The sequence below is a fragment of the Neomonachus schauinslandi genome, chromosome 11 (assembly GCF_002201575.2).
Source record: "Neomonachus schauinslandi chromosome 11, ASM220157v2, whole genome shotgun sequence".
NCBI classification, from domain to species: domain Eukaryota; kingdom Metazoa; phylum Chordata; class Mammalia; order Carnivora; family Phocidae; genus Neomonachus; species Neomonachus schauinslandi.
In genome coordinates, this window is record NC_058413.1 from 77259325 (window position 1) to 77281920 (window position 22596).

A 22596-nucleotide genomic window follows, 5' to 3' on the forward strand; every position below is an offset into this window, starting at 1 on the left:
GATGGAAGATGAGTAAGGTCGAGGATCTGATGCAAAACAGGTGACTAAGTTAATAACTGTATAGTATAATTGAAATTTGCTTAAAGAGTAAAACTTAAATGTTTTCACACACACCCCCAAAAAAGATAAGTATGTGAGGTGATAGCTGTGGTAATTAACTGGATGTAGAGCATCATTTCACAATGCACAGGTATATCAAATCATAATGATGTACACTTTAAATATCTTATAATTTTAAAAGCCAATTGTCTTTTAATACAACTGAAAGAGAAAAAAAAGAGCAGTAGATATAAATGCAGATTTATCAATAACTCAAATGAAATAGACCAATTCTTTCCAAACCACTGTATTAATTTGCTAGGGCTGCCATATAAAAATACTGCAGATCAGTTGGCTTACACAACAGAAATGTATTCTCTCACTGTTCTGGATGTTAGAAATACAAAATTAGTGTTGATATGTTTGGTTTCTTCAGTAGCTTTTCTTCTTGGCTTAAATATGACTCTTTCTCCCTGTGTTCTATCATGGTCTTCTGTGTATGTATCCCTGATATCTCTTTGTACATTCAAATTTCCTTCCCTTATAAGGACACCAGACAGATTGAGTTTGGATCTACTCTAAAAGTCTCATTTTAACTTAATCAGCTCTTTAAAAGCTTTCTCTCCAAATATAGTCATATTCTGAGACACTCTGGGTTAGAGCTTCAACATATAAATTTGGGGAAGGGGACACAATTTGACCACAACAGCCACAAACTACTAAATCTCTCAAGATAAAATAGATAAATGGCATAGCTCTATAACTATAAGTGAAATTGAATTTGTAGCTAAAATTCTTCTGAAAAAAGAAATCTCCAGGTCTGGATAATTTTTCTGGTGAACCAAATTAAAGATTCAAAAAGTAAATATGACCAATTTAACACAATACTTTCCAGAAAATAGAAGAGTAAATACTTCCTAACTCAAATTATGAAGCCAGCATTACCCTAATATTAAACCAGAAAACAGTACCAAAAATGAATGAATGAATGAATGAAAAAGAAAATTACATACCAGTCATCCTTTTGAACACAGATGCAAAAACCTTCAACAAAAATATTAGCAAATCAAATCCTACTCTCTCCATATGTATACAATAATAATATGCCATACCAATTATATTTTATTCCAGCAATGCCAAAGTGGCTCAATATTAGACAAATTAATCACTGTATCTCACCATATCATCAGTCTAAAGATAAAAATTCACAAATATCCATTGATAAAACAAAAAAACTGACAAAATTAAAAATCCATTCCTTATAAACAGTTCAGTGGATTAACAAACTAGAGAAATTCCTAAAGCTAAAAAACAAAGACTTGCCTAATACCATATTTAATGGTGAGAGAGAATGGATGCTTTGCCTCTAAGATCTGACACAAGGCAAGGCTTGTCTGAACTCTCTACTGCTATTCTACATAATAATGCAAATCTAGTAATGAAATAAGTCCAGAAAAAGGAATAAAGGGCATACAGATTAAAAGTGAAAATATAAACATGCACTTATTTGCAAACAACAAGATCGTCTACATAGAAAACCCCAGAGAATTTATTGAAAAGTTCCTAGAACTAATAAATAATTTTAGCAGTGTTGCAGGATATAAAGTCAACCTCCCATCATATTTCTGTATACTAAAAATGAATTATTGAAAATAAATAAGTTTTAAAAAGTTTAAGAAAAAATATTATTATCAATAGTTACAGAAATAAAATATGTTGGTATATATCAAATAAACAATGTACAAGATCTGTATGGTGAAAACTACCAAACACTGATGAAAGGAATGAAATAAGATCTAAATTATTAGAAAGACATATTTCTATGTGGATCATAAGCCTCAAAATATTTAATATGCCAATTATCACCTAATGTGTTCTAGAGATTTAATCCAATTCCAGTCAGAATCCCAGCATGAAAATTTTTAGATATAGACAATTGATTCTAAACTTTATATGGAAGGCAAAGAAACTAGAATGTCTCAAACCATTTTGAAAAAAAAAAAACCCAACAAATTGAAGAAATCACACTATCTGGTTTTAAGACTTAATATTAAGCTGCAAATGATCAAGATAGTGTTGTATCAACAAAAGGTTATTATATACATAGATCACTGAAACATAATAGAGTCCAGAAATAGACTTATACAAACATGACCATTTCATTTTTGACAAAGTTAAAAAGGAAATTGAATGTAGAAAGGATAATCTTTCAGGGTGCCTGGGTGGCTCAGTCTGTTAAGCGACTGCCTTCAGCTCAGGTCATAATCCCAGGGTCCAGGGATTGAGCTGCATGTCATTGGGCTCCCTGTTCAGCAGGGGGCCTGCTTCTCCCTCTCCTCCCCCACTCATGCTTTCTCTCACTATCTCTCACTATCTCTCTCTCTCTCTCTCTCAAATAAATAAATAAAATTTAAAAAAAAGAAAGGATAATCTTCCATCAAATTAGGTTGGAAGGATTGGACATTTTTTGTGCAAATAAAAAAACCCATGATGTAAACAAATGTTAGCTACTATTTTTATTACACAAATATTAATTAAAATGAATTATATCTCAAATAGAAACCATAGAACTATGAAACTTTTAGAAGAAAAATTTTGATAACTGGGGTTAAGGCAAAGAGTTCTTAAGGTCAATCCCAAAAGTACAATTTATAAAATGACAATTTGAAAAAATGGATTTTGTTGAAATTTGAAACCTTTGTTCTATTAAAAACTCTACTACCAGGGGTGCCTGGGTGGCTCAGTTGGTTGTGTCTGACTTTTGATTTTGGCTCCAGTCATGATTTCAGGGTTGTGAGATGGAGCCCCATGTTGGGCGTGGAGCTTGCTTAAGATTCTGTCTCTCCCTCTCCCCTCACCCCTCCCCTGCCTCTCTCTCCCTCTAAAAAAGAAAAAAAGAAAAAAGAAAAAAGAAAGAAAAGAAACAAAAAACTACAAACACTACTACCAGAATTATATGCCATAGCCTGGGATAATATTGGCAAGTGACATATGCAACAAAATTACTTACATCCCGAATATATAGAGAACTCTTAAAACCCAATTGTAAGAAAACAATCTAATTTAAAAATGGGCACAAGATTCGGATGTTTCACCAATGCAGACATAAATTTGGCCAATAATCATATGAAAAGATATAAAAAATAAATAGCCATTAAAGAAATACAAATCGAAACCATGATAAGCTATCACTACACACTTATTAGAAGGACTAAAATATAAAATACTGGCAATACAAATTGCTGGCAAGTATATGGAGTGTTTAGAACTCTTACATATTTCTTGTACAAATGTAAAGTATTACATCCACTCTAGAAAACAGTTTTATAGTTTCTAATAAAGTCGATCATACATTGCCATGTATCACAGTAATCCTGTTCCTGGGTACCAACCCTGAAGAATCATAATCTTCAATTTGCAAACTTATACATAAATGTTTGTAGTAGCTCTATTCATAATATGCACTGGAAACAACTCAAATGTCTTCAGCAAGTGAACGGCTAAATGAACCATGTACATCAATGCAATAGAATACTACTCAGCAATAAAAAGAAACATACTGTTGATACATAAAACAACTTGAATAAAAGCTATATGCTGAGTGAAAGAAGGTATTCTCACAAGGTCACATGCCATAGGATTTCATTAATATGGTATTCTTTAAAGGCAAAACTGTTCTGATAGAGCACAGATCAGTGGTTGCTAACGTTAGGCCTTAGGAAAGTATGTTATTATAGTGGAATGGTATGAGAGAATTTGGGGAAGTGACGGAGTTCTCTATCTTGTTTGTGATAGTGGTTACATGAATCTATATGGGTGTTAAAATTTATTGAGCTGAGTTATCAGACAAAAACAATTTTACTGTGTGATTTAAAGTATTTTTAAGTGTAAAAAAATATGGAAAACATGAATGGGAGGACTAAAATCCCAAATAATATAAGGTGACTTACTTTGTTTAAACTTAATGAGATTTTCCTGGACAAAGTGTTACACATCTAGGCACTAATAAAATTTAGATTAATGTGGATTGTTCAAAAAAGATCAGCATCAGATAAAAAAGGTCATTTTTTAAAAAAATTGGGTGCATATGGTGGTGATAATTACAGAGTAATATTAAGCTTGTTATTGATGTCAGTATAATTTCAGGAGAAATATAGAAGAGCAAACCCTGTGAATTCCAAAAGAAAATTATTATCAGTGACATTTCTATCTAGTTTACAAATATATGTCATACCAAATATTCCCAATTTATTTTTGATAATTTTCTGGGCTAAGAGATCTGAGAAATGTGATAGATGAAATGTACCTACTTAACCTTCATTACTAGAAATGACCCTTGGAGAAATCCTCAATATTCTATTACGTACAGGAATTCCTAGAATATTAGATTCATGTCTCAACACCACATTTTCAATAGAACAAATAAAACAATGTGCATTTAGAGTAATGGCTTTATAAACTTAACAATATAATTTAAAAAACCAATAGTAATAACCAATTCATAGGATTGTTATAAGAAGTAAATTTATTACCAGATGTCAACTGTGTAATATAGTGTCCATAGCATAAATAGCAAAGGATTAATAGTGTGTTTTATGGAACTTTACAGCTTACAAACACTCCCAACACTGAGTAATGTTTAGTTATTTGCTCTAAGTTAGGCTGTAAGTTTCTGAGTTTAACCAAAGTCTGTTTCCAATGTACTTTCTATTAAATCTTGCTTTTATATAATGATGATTAAAAGAAACAGGTGTATTTAAGCCAGAGTGGGGAAATATGATTCATAGGGAGAGGAGAAGCATAAAAGCTTTTACCTGATATTTGCAGAGACTGAACATGAAAAAGGACTTGTTTGACTATTGCTTCATTCAAAGAATGATTACAAAATAAGTTCAGGGCATTAAACATTGTGAGAGACACCAGTAGTGAAATAATAAATGTGGTAGCAGCCTATTTCCAAGGTGCAGGAAACAGAAAAAATATGATGTTTTCTGAAAAAGTTTTGTGATTGATATCAAGGTTTACATTTATAAAAATTAAGATTACACAAAAACAGATTTTTATTTTATTAATATTTTATTTGTTTATTTTAGAGAAAGAGAGAGAGCAGGGGGAGGGGCAGAGGGAAGGAGAGAATCTCAAGCAGACTCCATGCTGTGCACAGACCCCTGACACAGGGCTTGATTTCCCGACCCTGAGATCATGACCGGAGCCAAAACAAGAGTCGATGCTTAACCAACTGAGCTACTCAGGTGCCCTGATTTCTCTAGCTTTTAAAGTTACTGGAGTACCTATTAGAAATTTAGTTTAAATAGGAAAATCATGCAATCTAGGTCATTCATTTTGAAGATAAGAACAATTTTGTTATGTTTTTGCAACTTTTAAACTAATGATCTTTGTGAAAGAGGGTGATCATACAAGTTGCAATAGATCTACAATAAAAATGTTAGTCTTTATATTTATTTATTATTTCAACAAATACTCTTATTTGCTAATCTATGTTAAATACTACAGAGACTCTCCTTAAGGATTAAATGAAGTGAAATAACCAATGTAAGTTACCTAGTATAACCTGGAGCAAAATAAAAAAGTTTTTGATGTATAGAATTGGCTACCTCCCTTGTCACTTATTTTTAAAAACTGATAAGTAATAATAATAATAATAATAACAATATGATGACCATACATAGATGGTCAAGAATGCTGTAGTATATTTGAAATTTTGTAATATATTTAGATAATAGAAATGTGTGATTATAAATCCAAATTATTAAATAATATTTTGACAACTAGAATTCAAGTAAGTTGTCTAAATCAGAAATTTGTAAAAAAATAATAAACCAAGTAGCTAATAGGTCAAGTCAGCATTTTTATTACCTAATATAGACCTAACAAAAAGAGGTCAATTTAGAAGACGAAGTTATATTCCACATTCACCCTAAATCGGGGATCTCATGATATCCAGGGTTTATCAACACAAACAGTTCACTATTCTTTATAAACTAGCCAATACTGAATTGTAACATATGGTTATACATATGGCTCTTCATCTGGTATCAAAATGGATCTCAAGAATAAAAGATAAGGATTACTTGGAAAGACCCTAAAAATAGTAGTAATTTGTTTAACTAGGTTATTTGCCTCTCAATTATTTTGGAGTCTTAAATTCTTATCTCTTCCAATATTTTAAATCTTGTAGAGAACTCTATTGTCTATGTGAACTATATCAAAAAAGCACCAATGTAAATTCAGCTCTTAACTTTTAGTTTTAAAAAACTCATCCTAGATTTTTCACTTTGGCGATCAAGACTCAAGAGTAAGGTCATTGTATTCTACTCTCTGTACAGCTTATTTAAAAAAGAATGAGATATAAATCTAGGATTGGTTTTCAATCCTATTGAAAGGCTTTCCCCTTTATTTATAATTTGAAGTAAGCTGCCATCAATATCTGGCTACTGCACCATTCTGTGACCATAACATGACTGTCACTGCACCAGGCACAGAGAATGAAATACTCACAAATGGAATCTAAAAAACAAAACAAACAAATAAAATAAAAAGCAGAATCTGACCCGTAAACACAGGGAAAACACTGATGGTTGCCAGAGTGAAAGGGGTTAGGAGGATGTGCAAAATGAGTGAAAGGGAGTGGGAGACACAGGCTTCCTGTTATGGAATAAATAAGTCACAGGAATAAATGCCACAACATAGAGAATATAGTCAATGATATCATAATAGTGTTGTATGGTGACACATGGTAGCTACACTTATGAGTATAGCTTAATGTATAGAGAAGTTGAATCATTATGTTGTACACCTCAAACTAATGGAACATTGTGTGTCAACTATATTCAAATTAAAAAATTAAAACAAATAAGGAGCACAAGCATGATGCCCTTCTCATGGAGCTTTTGGCTTGGTCAGAAGTGAAAAGAGTAAACAAATAAGTAAAAAAAAAAAGAATAAATAATCACAGATTGAGCTGTGTGTGCTCCACAGAAAACCAATCATTTTTTAAAGGAGTATGTTAGGAAAAGAAAAAAAAAACAAAAAAAAACTGACCAAACTTGGGTTCAGAGAGGGTTTAAATGATCTGATATCTTAATGATAATGGATTCTTAGAAATTAACTAGGTGAAGTCATGTTGGATGGGGAATGGGGTTAATTCTGTCCTAACAGGTAACAATGAGCAAAGGCTCAATGGTTAAGAAGGAAGAAGGAAGTGAAAGGAAACTTCTCTGGCTGAAAATAAGAAGAGAATGCTGAGAATTATTGAAGGGTTTTCATGTTGAAGTCAATAGTAAACCATTACAGGACAGTATTCATTTACCCTGTTTTCTACAAAACAGGCAAGAGATGTTGGTAGCTTATAATCGAAGGCCATGGACATGGGAAGAAGTGAGCCATTACAAATATTATTCTGTAAATATCTGTGAGTACTCTTTGTATAAGAAAATTTAATGATATTCAAATAAAGTAATTCTGGTTCTCAAAAAAAAATCTGCCTCAAAAAATGAAGGCCCCTGAGCTAAGGAAAAAAAAAATGGTATTTGCATAATTTAAAGAAGTGTGTTGATTTATTCCATTTCTGAAGCACTCCTGGAGCCTTCCCAAGAGTCTAGATAATGATACCAATTGCTTCCTCTCTCCATCAAGGCACAGTCCATAAACTTTGTGGATAATATGTCTGCTCAAGGTCTAAATATCTGAAGAGATAAGTTTAAATTTTGCTATTATCCATATAGTTCTAAGGCTGCTTGAAGTTAACTGTGATAAACTAGCCATTTTAGTGAATGATCTGAACAGTAGTCTCAGCAGCACTGGGTGCAAATTTATTCAAATTGACACTAAGGAAGTCATAGATCTCTCATTTGAAACACACTATAGTATTTTTTCTGCGTGCCAAGAAAGTTAAAGAAGATAAAGATTTGTCTAGCAAGCAAGCATGAATGCAAAAATCAACAGCACAGCACAATTTATAAGCAGTTCTTGCATGGTTTGGGATGGGTATATGTATAATTTCAGAAGACTGGTTTCTTGTAATGGATTTTAATTAATCTGAGAATCTACGGCTCATAAAGGGACATGAAATAATGAGAAAACTTTTGGGAGACAAAGGAAAAGCACTATAATACCAAATGGAATTAGGACAGTTGACAGAAGTGATCTGAGAAGAGCTATGTTGTCAACAGAGCTATACTGACTACTTCAATTAATAATCAGGGCAATCCTTGAAGTCAGTATTATTACTATCTCTGTTTTATAGTGGAAGGTATTTAGGAAGTAAAGAGATTTGCCCAGATGACAGAATTAGCAATTTATGGAATCTGAATCTCTCTAAATTAAGAATCATTGTACTAAACCATCCTTCCACCCCCTAGAGGGTTAATCGGAAAGCCCACCCCAGAAAATGTCCCTGCAAAATGAAGATTCTCATTCTGGAATATAGAGAATGAGATAATACTTTGTACTTCCTTTTTGGTTTAAAAAGATACGGTTAAATACTACAATTTCTTAAATGAGGAGCATCAACATTTAATCAGCCTCCTGCTAGTCTTATTTATGTTATGCTTTAAAGTAGTAGTAAGAATAATCGGTCCGTGAAAAACCAAGAAAAACAACATTTCTTAGGAGATATCTCAGATTGACCACTGATTGCAGTCAGAAACTGAGATCCTAAAGCAAAATTTAGTAATTCTGATATTTCTTTTTTTTTTTAAAGATTTTATTTATTTATCTGAGACAGAGAGAATGAGAGAGAGAGAGCACATGAGATGGGTGAGGGTCAGAGGGAGAAGCAGGCTCCCCGCGGAGCAGGGAGCCCGATGCGGGACTCGATCCCGGGACTCCAGGATCATGACCTGAGCCGAAGGCAGTCGCTTAACCAACTGAGCCACCCAGGCGCCCTAATTCTGATATTTCAAGGAAACATAAAATGATGGCACTGCTCTGTGCCTTCGAATAAGAGTTTGTGTTGAGAACATTTATTTGACATCAAACACCAAAATGAAACTGAAAGCAAAACAAAACAACAAAATGAATCTGGCAGAGGAACACATTCAAACATTTGTTTAAAGCAGGACAAATTAGGATTCCCTGACAAAGCAAATATAGCGCAAAATCTGTAATTTCTCTTTCTTACCAACTGTATAAAAGCAAGTATCTTATTCACTAGTGAAAAATTTCCATTATCTGGTTGTTGTTTTTCACTGAAATCATGTTTCATTAGCTCTTTATTCTGATCCATACTAGGATAAGCTTATCAATTGGTCCTTTATCTGCTGACTTGATTTAGTTTTTTCTTCATTTCCCACCTCTTTCTCTTTCCCCAACCCCTACCTGCTCCCCAATGCATGCTTAGACTACATAATTAGTTTATTCCACTACTTGTATTTGGGATAGTTCCTTTCATTCAATTTGAATGTTCACCTCTCCTTTTCCATCTATCGTTAACATACATTTCTCAATACACCTATAAACTGACCTTCTCAAAAAAGCTTTTCTGGATTAATCTGCAGGAATGAAGTTAACTTTTATGACTATTCTAAACTAAAGGATTATATTTAGAAGAAACAAATTAGACCAATAGATACAGTGAATTTCTTTCTTCTTCCTGCTTTCAATAGGCCCTACAACTTGAGAAAATTTGCATATCTGAGAACCAGTTCACATGCACACACATACCATACACACATACACATATACACACACAAATAACAAAGATGCATAAAAGCCTGAGAGAAGTAGTCTATTTTATTACATAAGTTTTGTTTTTAAGCAAGAACTAATGTCATGGGTGAAAAATGTATCATTGACAATTTAATCCCACTAATAGTTATTGAGGTTATGGGAAGCCAGTAGTAAAGCAGATATGGGATATATCCTTCTTAAAACTGGTTATGATAACAAGTAAAATTAATCTTTGATAGAAGTTAAAATAGTGATTAGCCCTGGGGGTTGAAGGGTAAGTGTGAAAATTGACTGGATATATTATATATCTTAACTCTTTCGGTGGTTATATAAATTCATTAACTTTTGTACATTACTATATATAAATATTCTTCAATAAATGTTTTAAAGTAAAAAAAAAGATACATGGGATATATATACTACCAAGTATTAATCTTCCAACAATATCTAGGTAAACTACACATTTCTCCTAAGCGTTTCTTGAAAATTATATTTTGCCCTCCTTTTAGGAAAGTTACTATGACGAATTAGTCTATAAAGTTATCATAGAAAGTGCCATTTATAATGTATTACTATCTCAAAAATAAAATCATTGCCAATAATAATTGCCCTATTAGGTCATACCAAAGGAAAGTATGCTCACCAATTAATTTCTTTTCCATCCTTTTTCCTCAAGTTGTACATACAAGCTGAGAGCAATATAATCTTACCCCAGTGGGAAATGAACTATTTGAATAAATTAAATGTGTATAACATTTATATTGAATATTTACTATAAACAGAGGCAAAAACAAATTTTGGGATTTGCAGTTCATAAAAATGCAAAGGTGGAGGTTACTTTAAAAAGTGAACAACTTTATGAGTAATTATTTATAGTGAAATGTAGTTATAATGAGAATACCTCAATTATAAACTTTTAAAATATTAATATCAAAATCACATTTCTGAAAAAATATTTAATTAATTGCTTGACAACTAAAAGTAAATAATTTTCTAGATTTTTCTCTGCATTTGACAAAATATTGTGGCATCATCTTTTTTGGGGGAGAATGAAGTTAATTCTTGCCTCTAGCATTACTTACAGCTTAGGAATTTTCCTTTCATCTTCACAACTTATTGGTAACCTCAGTTACATTTTGATTGTGAAATTGGGAATAAACTCTAAAGTGTGCTTTGTATACAAGCTGTAAAATGTTAAAGCATTCCAGTGTTCTTGTGCATTTGCTTATTTTACCCATATTTTTGAATTGATACTCATTAACCAGTTTGTCTTCAGTATATACAGTATATACTGACATATTTGAGTTTTCGCTTACTTCCATTGATGCACTTTATTTCACATAAGCAAGAGATTTAAATGTTTCCAAAGTGGTCATATGATCCACCCTTCTTTAATTTGATTATCAAACAAGACAAAAGTTTATTCTTCATTCAAATTTTATCTCTTCCTCTTAATGAGTTACTGAAATGGTATTATCTATTATTTTGTTTAAAACTTATGTTAATGTGTAAAAATATTTCTATTTTTTTACTTATCTTTATTCTGTTTTTCAAAATCTATTATTTTTACCTGACTTTTCACTATTTAATTACTTAATACATTGTCTGATAAAAATTTTTATTTCCTTCATATGTCCAAATCAGAAGTTAATAATTTTTCACTTGTTTTATTCAAGTACCACAAAACATCTTTAAAAAATACAGTTAAAAGGGGCACCTGCATGGCTCAGTCAGTTAAGCATCTGCCTTCGGCTCAGGTCATGATCCGGGGTCCTGGGATCTAGGCCAGCGTAGGGCTCCCTGCTCAGCAGGGGAGCCCACTTCTCCCTCTCCCTCTGCCTGCCGCTCCCCCTGCTTGTGCTCTGTCCCTCTCTCAAATAAATAAATAAAATCTTTGGGGCACCTGGGTGGCTCAGTCATTAAGCGTCTGCCCTCGGCTCAAGTCATGGTCCCAGGGTCCTGGGATTGAGTCCCGCATCGGGCACCCTGCTCAGCGGGAAGCCTGCTTCTCCTTCTCCCACTCCCCCTGCTCTCTCGCTCTGTCTCTCTCTGTCAAGTAAATAAATAAAATCTTTAAAAAAAAATCCTTAAAAAAATGCAGTTAAGATAGCTCATCCAGTTTAATAGATAATGTAAGTTCATTGAGAAAGAAAAATAATATGGTACTTCTTATAATTGTATGTGCTATATGATCAAGTGCATTTATAACAGATGAGCATTTCCATTTTTAATGGCATCAATGAAAACCAAATTCACTGCTTATAATTTTGTATATCTGAAGATGGAATTTCCATAGACTAACTTCCAGCTCTATGTATTTCAAGTTCTATTTCTCCTCTACCACTCACATTCTCCAGAGTATGTTAAAATATCACATCTGGCTTTGCATCTCTCCATTTTGATGCTGGCGTAATCAGCAGAATGGGAGGTACTTATATTCCTGAAAGTCATTTTAATACCAGGATGACTAGGAATAACTTAGTCGTACAGGAAACTGACTATGAAGCAAATGAATACATTCTACAAAACTTAGCCTAAATATATCAGCAAGTGAGTTTCTCTTAGCTAGATCATAAAAGTGCTTTATAGCCTCTCCAAGTCACCCAACAAGAAAGGCAGTAAGATGTGCAATAAAATGGAAGTCAGAGTAAAAACAGGTAGCAGTCTTAACTGATTGTGATTAAAATATCTCATGCTTGCAAATTTTATAAAAAATATGTCTTTGATGACACATTTATAGGCCCCCTCTTATTACTTCAAGAGCAGCCTTTTTACAGGGTTTCTGAAGCTTAAACTTCACTAGCTTTATGGTTAATCTGCTTGTGACTGTAAGAAGGATACAATGAAATCACTTGCCTCATTTGTTAATTTTTTCATTCCTGTTAATTACACTTTGACTCTTCCTTCCAGCTTGCATGATATTCAACCATTTGCCAATCTTGCATATTTTATAACTGAAATAGCTTTTAAATCAGTGCTTATTTTCTCTTCTCTACTCATTATTACTATTTTAATTTGAGCCTTTTGGTTATCATCTACTCTATCATCTATTCATTTTCCAACTAATGGCTACAGCTCTTATTCCTTGTCCAATTTTGTTTCAGACATGTTATCATATCAAGCTTTAAATCATATCAAGACCTTTCAATTTATGTCATATTCCTGCCTTGGTCATACCACTTTAATGTTCTCTATTGTCTGTTGAATTCATTATGAACTCCTAAGCCAGGTGTCAAGGCCACCTATAATTTGGCTTTATTCTATCTTTGCAAAAAATTAAAAAAGAAAGTGATTAACAAAGAATACATATTTATATAACTACAAGTAGTTCATACTTTCCTTGAGGCCAGAGATTATTCTTTACTTCATGGATCTCTAACCCTTAACATAGAAATGTACACATATTCAATTTTTGTTGAAATAAAGTGAAAGACAACAACATACTGGATTGATGTAGACAGTGAATTTTCAAATGGAATCTCTCCACCAAATTTGTATTTTATATCAGCCAAGTGTCTAGACATTTGCAGATGAGAAATATACTAAGTTCACAAGTGATCAAATTTTACCAACTTTTTATGCCTTTTTATTGTGATCAGTACTGCAAAGTTGTTTTTATTTTCATATCTCATGTATTTTAGGAACTGCAAGTGATTTTAGCATCCTTGTTCCTTAATACTGTTTTGAGAAAAAGAGTCCCTCTCTGCATCAGTCAAAATTCAGTCTGGGAAGTATAGCTACTAACCTATTTTGAATGACAATATTTACTATAGGTAAGAGACCTTACACAGATGTGGGCAAAAAGGGAGAAGTAAAGTTCTGGATGAGAGAATGAGAGGATCAGAAAGTCACTAGCCAGTTCACCTGAAGCAATAGTGCAGGAGGACAAAGTGAAGAATAAGAAATATCAAATGAGCCAAGTACACCCAGTGTCAAAATGGAACTAAAAAGAGGTGTTTCTGGAACATTCTATAGTAAGCTCTTGTACCTACACAGTTACCACCACTGTGGATCTGAGACCACTCTTGGTCAGCAAAGCCAGTAGTCAGGATGATAAGCTGAATGTGGAGTGGAGAATAATGGGGACAACATAGGGCCTTCAGCTTGTCTGACCACAAGACTTTTCAAAAGTTAAGTCTGCATGCTTCATATCAGCCTTCCAAAACTTGTGTGAGTTCTTCTTGGGACCAACTCACTCTAGAGTCATCAGACCAAGAGGACTCAGGGAAGCATAGTTTTAGTCTTAACCAAGTTGATATCATACAATATACTTCACTTTTGCTCTTGAAGAAATTCTTGTCCATTTGCGAACCCATGGCAATTTGTTAACCAGTGGTGCGCTGGAAATTTTCTCTGGAAAAACTAAATAACTGAAAAATTAAGAAACTTGATCTGGGGCTCTTCCCAATTTCTATCTTGAAAATACTCACATTAAGGCCAATTTCAAGTCCCAAAGTGGTCTCACTGAACATGGAGTTGGGAAGAAATGTTAACAATAAGCTCTCCTAAATCAGTTTGAGCCAGTTCAAAACTCCACTGGTACCCTCTTGTCGTATTAATTGATATAATCAATATAACACTGTCTTTGTTAACCCTACAGTTCAATTTTAGCATCAGCTATAGCCATACAGATTTTTCTCCATCTCACTCACTGTATAGTCCTGGTATTGACTTAAAAATCCGTAGACTTTTAATTTTATTTGATCTGTTTTTCATGGCAAAATATTTTTTCCTCTCTTCTACTCAATCCAGGATTATACTATGATATGTGTATGTGTGTGTATATATATATATATATATATATATATGTATGTATATGTATATATGTATGTATATTTATGTATGTATATATATCTATATAATATCCATAAATTGATGGTATATCTGTATCTATTTTTATATCTTCAGTAGAAGTTGCATTACCTTCAGTGGCACCTTAGTGTGTAATTTATTAAAATCTATTCTGCTGGGCACTCTGTGAGCCCTCTCAATCTAGAAATGTGGATATTTCAAGAAATGGAAATTGTCTTGTGTTATGTCATTATGCCTATAATAATGTGTATGTGTATGTATTCTCATCTCTATTCCTAAAACTCCTATCTCTCTACTATACTCAAATTTTAGAGCTTTATTTTCCAAGGAAATTATTAATTTCATTTGGTTTTGAAATTCAATTGAGTTTAGTTTTGTGAATTAGTCTTATACATTTTTTCCCATTCTTATACAATTTTCTTTGAAATTATTTTACATATTTTCCTAAACTGAGTTTTATGAATTTATTTTAGAGAAAAGAAATATATTTATCTGCCAAACAAAGCACTTTAGTAATGAGCATGAAGCATTCATGTATCTACTTAATATACACAGGTACTAATTGCATGGTTTATAAGAAGAATCATTTGGTTCAAAACACATCTGGTTAATTGTGATTTTTTTTTTAACTTCTGCCCTTTCATACATGCTTCAGATGATATGTATCTAGTAGCTAATGAGTATCTTCTAAAATATACACTTGAAAATCACTTTTTGCTTGAAATTTTTTTTCATTTTTAATACAAATTTTCCTTTAAAAATATACAACTCTTTCAATGATCTACCATTTTTTTTTCTAGATTACCATCTCTGAATTACAATGCCATAGAATTAAGAAGATGCATGTTGGTTTTCAATTCATTCAATTTATACTTAAATCCTCTGTCATTATTTGCCAGACACTGAACTAAGCATTCAGGAAAGAGAAATGAAAGATATGATTTTTACCCTTTAAAGTTCTCAGTCTAACAATGAAATGAGGCAAGTTAGCATCAATTTCAATACAGTGAGATAAGTGTTATAAAATCAGAGAAGGGGAATGACCTAGAATGTGGGAATGTATAATATATTTTTATTTATTTATTTATTTATTTATTTATTTATTTATTTATTTATTTATTAGAGAGAGAGAGCGAGCATGAGGGGGGGAAGGTCAGAGGGAGAAGCAGACTCCCTGCCAAGCAGGGAGCCTGACGTGGGACTCGATCCCAGGACTCCAGGATCATGATCTGAGCTGAAGGCAGTCGCTTAACCAACTGAGCCACCCAGGCACCCCGTATAATATATTTTTATATTGTAGACCTATGGCAACTGAATTTGGAGAGTTCTATTTCCAGAAATATATTTTGGGAGCAATAATGTATATGCTGAATGTCGATGCCTGACATTCAGGTCCCTGATTTCATACATTTATTTCTCTTTTTCCTCTCACATTTCAATTATTTTTCATTAATTTTATTCTTGGATTTCAAAAAGATATTCCAGATTTTTGGTGTGAAAATCTTCCATTTGTGAGGCCACATTTTGGGAAAGTGTATTATTTCTCTGACAATTGTATCACATCCCTTTTCTCTGTTCTCTTTAAAAGTCCTTTTGCTAAAATGTAGGAAATTTGGATTCACCAACCCTGAAAAATGAGAAAATAACCCAGGGGTTCTTTTAATATTCTTCATGCTGGAAAATTTGTTTTTTCTAGTAAGAAGCTAAAATTGGAGAGTGAAATAAATATTTCAAAATTGTGATAATCCCTAAATACAAGGGAGTGTAAAAAGCTTAATGAGTCTATTATGTGTACTACCTTGCATGTGTTAATGTGTTAGGTCATTTAATTCTAACAACAGCCTGATGAACTTTGCATCACCAAAAATTGCTGGGGAACAGTTAATTATATCGTAGGTTTAATACTGTCCATCTGATCTTAGATTTCGAGGAAACCATGGTGCTCAAAATCAATTTTGTGTCACTACATTTATAATTATGTAAGTAACTGCATTTAAATTACTATATTTTAATCAGTTAACTTTTTTCCCCTTCTCCCTCCAACCCACACACACAACTCATACTTAGTTTAGTTAAGCACTCACATGTATGACCAATGAATTGAGCACATTAGTTAAGTTCTACTTACCCTTCACTTCTTCCAGGAAGTCTCCTCTGAACCCACAAGTCCAGAGAGGACCAGCTACAAAATTTGTGTAATCCAGTGCAAAATGAAAACATGAGGCCTCTTGGTCAAAAATCATTAAAACTTGGTGGAGGGGTGGAGCAAGATGGTGGGGGAGTAGGAGACCTGGATTTCCTCTGGTCCCAGGAATTCAGCTGGATAGGGATCAAAACATTCTGAACACCTACGAACTCAACAGGAGATTGAAGAAAAGAATAGCAACTCTGAACAGAAAAGCGACCACTTTCTGGAAGGTAGGACGTGTGGAGAAGTGAATCTGAGGCAATATTCGGGAGGATAGAGGGCAGGGGAGGGGTCTCCATCAGCCGCTTCTGGCAAGTGATAGAGCAGCTGAGCACAAAATTGGAACTTTTAGAAGTCGGCTCTGCTGAGGGACGTCACTCCAGTGGCTAAGTGGGGGGTGGAACCCTTGTGGGACAGTGTGGTCTCAGGACCCTTGGGGTCACAGAAAGACCGGGGGTGCCTGAGTGCGGCAGAGCTCCCAGGTATCGGAGTGGGGAAGCCGGCTGCAGAGACGGAGCCGAGGCGCGGGCTCTCAGCTCAGGGTTGCCATAAACTGTGATCCACGGCACAGTCGGGCCACTGCTCCTCCAGCAGGGACCCAACAAGTGGCAGATCCGGGGAGACTCACCTTCCTTCCCTGGGAGGAGCGGCACGGGAGCACACCACAGGGATCTGCTGGGTTTGGAGACTCCACACCAAGTCGGGTGCCAGAGATAGAAACGATGGGTCACAGGCTGGGTGAGCACAGAGTGCGGCTGGAGACCGGGGAGCCGGGAGTGACTGACTGCTTTTCTCTGGGGGCTCACTGAGGAGCGGGGCCCTGAGTTCTCAGCTCCTCTGGGGCGGAGATTGGGAAGCCACCATTTTCACTCTCAGCCTCCAAAGCTGTACGGGAAGGTTGCAGGAAACAAAAGCTCCTGAGAACAAACCTGAGCAGATTACTTAGCCCAGACCTGGCAAGGGCGGGGCAATTCTGCCTCAGGCAAAGACATTTGGCAAGACATCAGGCAAAGATCAGCAAGAACAGCCAGCCAAGACCAAGTTTACCAATCAATGAGAACTGCAGAATTCCAGAGCTAGGGGAATACTGCACATAGAATCCATGGCTTTTTTACCATGATTCTTTAGTCTTTCAAGGCTAAATTTTTTTTTAACTGTCTTTTTTTGTTGTTGAATTTTTCTTTTCCCTTTTTCAACCAACATCTTATCAATCCCTTTTTAAAAAAAAAACATTTTTATTTTTCATTTTTAGAGTCATATTCTATCCCTTCATAGTAGTTATCCTTATTTGGCCATATATATATAAATTGATCTCTCTTTAAAATTTTGAGATACAGTTTCTTCTAACAGTTCAAAATATACCCTAAATCTCTAGTGTATGGCTTTGTTCTAGTCTCCTGCCTGATCACATTCTCTCCCAATTTTCTCTCTCTCTTTTTTAATCCTCTTTCTTTTTTCAAACAACTTCTTATCTTATCAATTCCTTTTATAAATTTTTTTCTAATTTTCATCTTTACAGTCATATGCCATCCGTTCATTGTATCAACCCTTATTTTGGTATATGTATAAGTTTTTCTTTCTTTAAAATTTTGGGAGGCACTTTCTTCTAACAATCCAAAATACACCCAAAATCTAGCACTGATCTGTGCACCAGCCTGATCATATTTGATCATATTCCTTTTTTTTTGTTTTCTCTGTTTTTGTTTCTTTTTATCTTTTTCTTTTTCTTTTTCTTTTTTCTTTCTTTCCCTTTCTTTTCCCCCGGCTTCAGGTCTTTTCTGATTTGTTTAGAGTATATTTTCTGGGGACGTTGTTACCCTGTTAACATTTTGTTCTCTCATTAATCTATTCTCCTCTGGGCAAAATGATAAGATGGAAAAAAATCACCTCAACAAAAAGAACAAGAGGTAGTACTGACTGCCAGGGACTTACTCAATATGGACATTAGTACTATGTTGGACCTAGAGTTCAGAATGATGATTTTAAAGATACTAGCTGGGATTGAAAAAAGCATGGAAGTTATTAGATAAACACTTTCTGGAGAAATAAAAGAACTAAAATCTGATTGGGGCACCTGGGTGGCTCAGTCAGTTAAGCGGCTGCCTTCGGCTCAGGTCATGATCCCGGCGTCCTGGGATCGAGCCCCGCATCGGCTCCCTGCTCAACAGGGAGCCTCCTTCTCCCTGTTCCTCTGCCTGCCTCTCTGCCTACTTGTGCTCTCTCTCTCTGTGTCAAATAAATAAATAAAATCTTTAAAAAAAAAGAACTAAAATCTAACCAAGTCAAAAACAAAAAGGCTATTAATGAGGTGCAATCAAAAATGGGCATTCTAACTGCTAGGATAAATGAGGCAGAAGAGGGAATCAGTGATATAGAAGACCAAAAGATGGAAAATGAAGAAGCTGAGAAAAAGAGAGATAAACAAGTACTGGATCATGAGGGCAGAATTCAAGAGATAAGCAATACCATAAGACAAAACAACATTATAATAACTGGGATCTCAGAAGAAGGAGAAAGAGAGAGGGGGGCAGAAGGTATATTGGAGCAAATTATAGCAGAGAACTTCCCTAATTTGGGGAAGGAAACAGGCATCAAAATCCACGAGGCACAGAGAACCCCTCTCAAAATCAGTAAAAATAGGTCAACACCCCGACATCTAATAGTAAAACTTTCAAGTCTCAGAGACAAAGAGAAAATCCTGAAAGCAGCTCAGGAGAAGAGATCTGTAACCTACAATAGTAGAAACATTAGACTGGCAAGAGACCTATCCACAGAGACCTGGCAGGCCAGAAAGGACTGGCAGGATAGATTCAGAGCACTAAATGAGAAAAATATGCAGCCAAGAATACTATATCCAGCTAGGCAGTCATTGAAAATAGAAGGAGAGATAAAAAGCTTCCAGAACAAACACAAACTAAAGGAATTTGCAAACATGAAAACAGCCCTACAAGAAATCTTGAAAGGGGTCCTCTAAGCAAAGAGAGAGCCTAAAAGCAACATAGACCAGAAAGGAACACAGACAATATACAGTAACAGTCACCTCACAGGCAAGACAATGGCATTAAATTCATATCTTTCAATAGTTACCTTGAATGAAAATGGTCTAAATGCCCCAATCAAAAGACACAGGCTATCAAATTGGATAAAAAAAAAAAACAAAACAAGACCCATTGATATGCTGTCTGCAAGAGACTCATTTTAGACCCAAAGACACCCCCAGATTGAAAGTGAAGATCTGGAAAACCATTTACCATGCTAATGGACACCAAAAGAAAGCTGGGGTGGCAATCCTTATATCAGACAAATTAGATTTTAAACCAAAGACTATACTAAGAGATGAGGGAGGACCCTATATACTACTTAAAGGGTCTATCCAACAAGAAGATCTAACAGTTGTAAATATCGATACCCCTAACATGGGAGCAGCCAATTATATAAGCCAATTATAACAAAAGCAAAGAAACACATCGACAACAATACAATAATAGTGGGGGACTTTAACACCCCCCTCACTGAAATGCACAGATCGTCTAAGCAAAAGATCAACAAGGAAATAAAGACTTTAAATGACACACTGGACCAAATGGACTTCACAGACATATTCAGAACATTCCACCCCAAAGCAACAGAATACACATTCTTCTCTAGTGCCCATGGAACATTCTCCAGAATAGATCACATCCTAGGTCACAAATCAGGTCTCAACTGGTACCAAAAGATTGGGATCATTCCCTGCCTCTTTTCAGACCACAATGCTTTGAAACTAGAACTCAATCACAAGAGGAAAGTTGGAAAGAACCCAAATACATGGAGGCTAAAGAGCATCCTACTGAAGAATGAATGGGTCAACCAGGAAATTAAAGAAGAATTTAAAAAATTCATGGAAACAAATCAAAATGAAAACACAACTGTTCAAAATCTCTGGGATGCAGCAAAGGCAGTCCTAAGAGGAAAGTTTATAGCAATACAAGCCTTTCTCAAGAAACAAGAAAGGTCTCAAGTACACAACCTAACCCTACACCTAAAGGAGCTGGAGAAAGAAAAGCAAATAAAGCCTAAACCCAGCAGCAGAAGAGAAATAATAAAGATCAGAGCTGAAATCAATGAAATAGAAACTAAAAGAGGGCGCCTGGGTGGCTCGGTTGGTTGGGCGACTGCCTTCGGCTCAGGTCATGATCCTGGAGTCCCAGGATCGAGTCCCACATCGGGCTCCCTGCTCAGCGGGGGGTCTGCTTCTCCCTCTGCCCTCTTCCCTCTCGTGCTCTCTGTCTCTCATTCTCTCTCTCTCAAATAAATAAAATAAAATCTTTAAAAAAAAAAAGAAAGAAACTAAAAGAACAGTAGAACAGATCAACGAAACTAGGAGCTGGTTCTTTGAAAGAATTAACAAGATTGATAAACCCCTGGCCAGACTTATCAAAAAGAAAAATGACTCAAATCAACAAAATCATGAATGAAAGAGGAGAAATCACAACCAACACCAAAGAAATACAAACAATTATAAGAACATATTATGAACAACTCTATGCCAGCAAATTCGATAACCTGGAAAAAAAGGATGCATTCCTAGAGATGTATCAACTACCAAAACTGAACCAGAAAGAAATAGAAAACCTGAACAGACCTATAACCACTAAGGAAATTGAAGCAGTCATCAAAAATCTCCCAACAAACAAAAGCCCAGGGCCAAATGGCTTGCCAGGCGAATTCTACCAAACATTTCAAGAAGAATTAATACCTATTCTTCTGAAACTGTTCCAAAAAATAGAAATGGAAGGAAAACTTCCAAACTCGTTTTATGAGGCCACCATTACCTTGATCCCCAAACCAGACAAAGACCCCATCAAAAAGGAGAATTACAGACCAATATCCTTGATGAACATGGATGCAAAAATTCTCACCAAAATACTAGTCAATAGGATCCAACAGTACATTAAAAGGATTATTCACCACAACCAAGTGGGATTTATCCCTGGGCTGCAAGGTTGGTTCAACATCCACAAATCAATCAATATTGTAATGTAATGATACAATATTTTAAAAGAAAGAACAAGAATCATATGATCCTCTCAATAGATGCAGAAAAAGCATTTGACAAAGTACAGCATCCTTTCTTGATCAAAACTCTTCAGAGTATAGGGATAGAGGGTACACAGCTCAATATCATCTCCACTATCACCACTGCTATTCAACATAATACTAGAAGTCCTAGCCACAGCAATCAGACAACAAAAAGAAATCAAAGGCATCCAAATTGGCAAAGAAGATGTCAAACTCTCACTCTTTGCAGATGATATGATATTTTATGTGGAAAACCCAAAAGACTCCACCCCAAAACTGCTAGAACTCATACAGGAATTCAGTAAAGTGGCAGGATATGAAATCAATGCACAGAAATCAGTGGCATTCCTATACACCAACAACAAGACAGAAGAAAGAGAAATTAAGGAGTCCATCCCATTTACAACTGTACCCAAAACCATAAGATACCTAGGAATAAATCTAACCAAAGAGACAAAGGATCTGTACTCAGAAAACTATAAAATACTCATGAAAGAAATTGAGGAAGACACAAAGAAACGGAAAAACACTCCATGCTCATGGATTGGAAGAACAAATATTGTGAAGATGTCAATGCTACCTAGAGCAATCTACACATTCAATGCAATCCCTATCAAAATACCATCCACTATTTCAAAGAAATGGAACAAATCATCCTAAAATTTGTATGGAACCAGAAAAGACCCTGAATAACCAGAGGAATATTGAAAAATAAAAGCCGAGGGGGTGGTATCACAATTCTGGACTTCCAGCTCTATTACAAAGCTGTCATCATCAAGACAGTATGGTACTGGCACAAAAACAGA